The 5,442-nt window shown below is 41.9% G+C and overlaps 1 pseudogene across 1 annotated transcript; it reads right to left on the reverse strand.

Annotated features, from left to right (window-relative positions):
- Positions 1-984: 984 nt before the first annotated feature.
- Positions 985-1,853, reverse strand: LOC311168105 (large ribosomal subunit protein eL29-like; annotated as a pseudogene). The gene has a single exon. The product of its transcript is annotated as a large ribosomal subunit protein eL29-like (transcript).
- Between the last annotated feature and the right edge of the window lie 3,589 nt (positions 1,854-5,442).

Here is a 5,442-nt window from a genome sequence, read left to right on the forward strand (position 1 = left end):
GGTGTGGTAGTGTCTCATAAAATGATGCATTTGTACAGGCCAACCCCAAGAACTGGCCATTTCCCAGAAGTCTGTCTGCTCCAGAAACAGTGGCACTTCTTTTACTTCCTGTATTTCAGGCCTGTGTGACTAAGGGAGGAAACTGAGTTTAGTGGTTGGAGCTATTGACTGAGTCAGCAAGCTTAGTTTCTATATTTGGTTGCGTGATTTTCTGAAAACCTTGTCAAACCACTCTGTCTAAATCATGAAAGAAGTCTTTGTTCTCTTATATGTAATTTTTCCATTTCTGTGTGCACACTATCTTCATTGCTACTATTCTGAAGCTCTGAAACATATAACTGTGACTTTGCTCTCTTCTATTTCTTTTAGTAAAGATCTTGTTAAAGAATTAGTACACCAACAAACCATCCACACAAGAAACTAAACCAAATATCCAGACCTGTGTCTTACCCATTTATCTTACTTGTAACCTAGCAGGACTATCCACATGGATAAGAAGAGTGAAAAGTTCTTGGAAATGTGTCCAAGTGTTGTGACCTTGCATGGAACCCAGAAATGAGAAAGAGCAAAATTGTTTCATCATAAATAAAATACTGGACCTCTAGCTTCTCCCTTAATGTTTACTTTAGAGCCAGTATTTTCCTCCCTTTAGATATGTAATTGTAAAAAGGGGGAAAAAATACATCCCCTGTTAAAGTGCCTATTGGGGGCAAATATTTCATAGGGTAGAAGTTTACTTGATCAGAAGCTACTACATTCTACAGCTTTGTGATGTTGGTTTTATCTGCAGCCTGTTATAAGGAAGGTTAAGTAAGTGCTTTGGGGAATTAACTGAAGAGTAACTACTCTAGAAATACTTTTAAATGTTTTTATGACATCAATGTAGAAAGATATTCATTGAACTGTTGTAATAACATTTGTTCAAAAACTTATTAAACATTAATCAGTAGGAAATTGAAGACACAAATAAGTGATGGAGTAAATTTAAATATTGTCAAAAAAAGAATTCAGGAGACAATTAAAAAGGCAAAATTCATTTATTTGGGATAAAAGAATTATGAATCAAGTTACAGAGATACAGACAGAAAACCAGAAAGTGCCCTAAAGAGGGACAAAACAATGTTTTATTGGAGAAAAAGAGGAAGATAAGGTAAGTGGTTAGAAAAAGAGTTGATTAGTATTAACTATTCTTTTTTTTTTTTTTTTTTTTTTTTTTAGGTTCTGCTTCAGATTTATTTGTACAAATAGCACAGGAAGACACCAGTGCCCTGTAGACAGCAGCCTAGGGGTGACACCAGTCCTTCTGTCCTCACACGGGCAGACAGTGTTCTCTATTCTTAAGGCTTTGCGGGGGCCTGGGCACCTTTGGCGGCCTGGGCACCTTTGGCGGCCTGGGCACCTTTGGCGGCCTGGGTACCTTTGGCAGCCTGTGTTCCTTTGGGGACCTGTGCTGCAGCCGCATCCTTGGCCTGGGTTTGAGTCTTGCCCTTTGGCCGCGAAAGCCTGAGACCCTTGGCGATGCGGGCACGTGCATGTTTCCCAAGCTTGGGGTGAGCGATGTAGGCAAGTCGGCTGAGCTTGCGGCTGTTGCCCTTTGGGATGTTAGCCCTGACCGTCTTGGTCTTTACAAGGGCCTTGATAGCCTCAGCACGTGCACTCATGGCCTTGGCATTGTTGGCCTGTATCTTCTTCAGGCCCTTCTTGTTATGCTACTTGGCAAAGCGCATGTTCCTTAGGAACTTGGGATCTACCCCCTTAAGAGATTCGTATCTTTGAGATCGGGGTTTCTTGATGCCATTTCTGTGCCATTTTCGGGATTAGTTGTGTGTGGTGTGGTTCTTGGACTTGGCCATGTCTGCACCGAGGCCCGCGGCTCCCCAGGCGCCTTGAGCCGGAAGAGTAGTATTAACTATTCTTGGCTTTATACAATTGGTTGCATATTCTGTCTTTTTTAAAAGATTTATTTATTTATACAAGAACTGGGGTACAGGCCAGAGGTGTGGAAGGGTGAGAGGATTAACCAGACAGAGTGTGAAGCAGAACAGGCAGATGGACCGAAAACACAGCTGAGGGGAGTAGCATCATGTGGGTCTGCAGCATCATGTGGGTATCTCCCTGGCCCACCAGGAATCAAACCTGCGCTACATAGACTGCAAACAGCTTCACAACGCTGCGCTCAACCTGCTGTGCCACCGGGGAGGACTCAGTTGTATATTCTCTAGAAAAGAGGAAAAAGGAACTAACTGATTCCATTTTTTGGTTAAAAGTCCATAACTATTAGTTCTCAAGCAATTGTTTGTTTGATGTTTTTTTTTTTTTTAAGATTATTTATGCATACATCTCTGGGATACAGACCAGAGATGCAGAGGGTGAGAGGACTCACCAGAGACAGAGTGGGGAACAGAACAGGCAGAACGACTGAAATACACTACTGAGGGGAGCAGCAGGTGAGAGAAGAGAGGTCTGCTGTGCCATGTGGGTCAACTCCCTGGCCAGGATCGAACTCGTGAAACAGTGGCTGCAGACAGCTTCATAGTGCTGTGCTTAAATCCCTGCAAGACCAGGGAGGCCCGCTTGATGGTTTCTTTTTTTGTTGTTTTAAGATTTATTTTTTATTTATACAATAGCTGGAGTACAGGCCACAGGCGTGGGGGGTGAGAGGATTCACCAGAGAGAGAGTGGGGAGCAGAACAGGCAGATAGACCAAAAGCACTGCTGAGGGGAGCAGCAGGCGCGACAGTAGAGGTCTGCCATGCGATGTGGGATTCTCCCTGGCTGGCCAGTAATTGAACCCGCGCTGAAGAGGCTGCAGACAGCTTCACCGCGCTGTGCTCAACTCGCTGTGCAACCGGGGAGGCTCCCAGCTTGATGGTTTCTTAACACAATTGTCCCAGTCCGCAAATCTCTACACCAACTCAAACTAGACAGGTAATACAATTTCGCTCTAGTGGCTCCTTGTCTCTATTTTTAAATGACTTCACAGATGTAAATTTTTCACAATATTATAAAGTTAAAAAAACAAGTAATGCCAATATAACACAGGCACACTTCAGTTTATTGCTGGTTTGGTTGCAGACCACTGTAATAAAGCAAATAATGTACTAAAGCAAGTTACATTATATTTTGACTTCCTAGTGTATGTAAGTTATCTTTACACTATACTGTAGTATATTAAGTCTGCAGAATAATTATGTCAAAAAAAGTACATATATATATATATATGCACGCTCTCCCAAATTGCATAAGACTATTGATACCATATGTCCAGGGGGGATATGTCATGTGTGCCTTTATTCTACTAAGATAAATCTGGTTGTGTATGAATCATGAGTACAAGTTAATACACATGAAAGAAACGTGGGAAAATTGACAACTTCCCAGGGTAGGGCAACTATTGGTCACGGACCTGAGATAGTCAGTACAAGATGAAGTAACTTTGGTTTTCCTAAAAGTTCTTTCTTTTCTACCTCCACACCAAGTTCTTTCTTTTCTCAGGCAATTTGCATTGCCTGAGATAGTCAGTACAAGATGAAGTAACAAACCTTCAATAAAAAAACACACAAAATCTGCTGGAAGCAATATAGCAAAGTGCAATAATATGGGGTGTGACTTTATTGGTATGTTTCCATGGATAAAACGTTTTGGGTCTAAAGGCACAGAAATGATAAAGAATTCTTGATATATATCATAATTAAATATTAATATTGATTTTCTATAGAAGTGAGATTTCCAAGGCTATTGATTTTCTTCTTTGTACTTTTCTGTAATGTTTTAGAATATAACTATCATTAAAAATTTGAGTAGGGGCCTCCCTGGTGGTGCAAGGGGTTAAGACGTGCACTGTGAAGTGATCCATAACCACTGCAGCACCATTTCGATCCCCAGCCAGGGAGGTGACCCACATGGCACAGCAGACCTCTCCTGACTCATTCCCTGCTCCCCTCAGCAGTGTATTTCAGTCAGTCTGCCTGTTTTGCTCCCTACTCTGTATCTGGTGAATCCCCTCAATCCCTGCACCTTTGGCCTATACCCCAGTCCATGTTGTATGCATAAATAAACAAATCTTTTTAAAAATTTGAATAAAGTGATTTTTATTAAAAAGTTTTTGCAAAAGTAAATAAAAATGAAGTATCACTCCATTCCCAAAAGAAGACCACTGCTCACATTTCTCTATATTTTTCTAAGTCTATGCACATATTGTTATACAAATGGGATGACAAGTACATAATATCTTAAGAGTCAGTATTTTTTTTAACCTTACAGCACATGATAAGCCTCTTCCCCAAGCTCTGAGTAGTTGCTTTTTTCTTTAATGTCTCTATTTTATTGTATGGATATATCATGATTATTTAACCAATCCCTCATTTCCAAAAAGTCATGTGCTTTCTAATTCTCTGTACTCTGATGAATGTCCTCATAACTAAATTTTCTTTTTTTTTAAGATTTATTTATACAAGCACTGGGTACAGTCAGAAGCTCAGGAGGGTGAGAGAATTCACCAGAGCCAGAGCGGGGAACAGAACAGGCAGAGTGACGAAATACACTGCCTAGAGGAGCAGCGGGCGGCAGGAAAGGTCTGCGCACCATGTGGGTCCCTCACCAGCAGCCGGGGATCGAACCAGCACTGCAGAGGCTGCGGGCAGCTTCGCAGCCCAGCGCTCAACCACTGCACCACCAGGGGAGGCCCATAACGAAATTTTCAACCACTAGCGAGTCTTTTTCTAAGACAGCAGAAGATGAAGTCAGCACATCTATCATCAGACAAGTGTCAATTGTTTCCTTTGTTTCCACAAACAGCTCAGTCTCTCAGTCACTTCTTTTATATCCACAAATAAATACTCCAGAGCAAAGGCAGTTCTGTCGATTGAATACTTCTCTGGATTTCCAGATCTAGGCTAAGCAATTCTTCATTATTTTATTAGTTCTGTCATTTGAAAATAATTAAAAATTTTTTCTCTATTTTCAGCTGTATGTTCTAAAAGAACTTTCCATTATTGAAAATGAAAGAGTATTTTTTGAATACATCTTTCATTTCCCACTTGAGACTTCCCCTGGTTTCTCTTAACTCCCAGATAAACTCAAATTCCTCAATAGCAGCTACCTGGCCCCACCTGCTCTGTTCCTACCCAAACCTCAGATACAAGTTGTCCCACATTGCTCCTCTTTTTTTTTTTTTAAAGATTTATTTATTTCTACAAGAATCGGGGTTCTTGTACAGGTCAGATGCGCGGGAGGGTGAGAGGATTCACCAGAGACAGAGCGGGGAACAGAGGCAGACTGACGAAATACCCTGCTGAGGGGAGCAGCAGGTGAGACAAGAGAGGTCTGCATTGTCATGTGGGATCCTCACTGGCTGGCCGGGATAGAACCCAAGCTGCAGTGGCTGCAGACAGCTTCACAGTGTGGCACTCAACCGCCTGCACCACCAGGGAGGCCCCACAT

This window comes from Talpa europaea, assembly GCF_964194135.1.
Source record: "Talpa europaea genome assembly, chromosome: 3".
Lineage (NCBI taxonomy): Eukaryota > Metazoa > Chordata > Mammalia > Eulipotyphla > Talpidae > Talpa > Talpa europaea.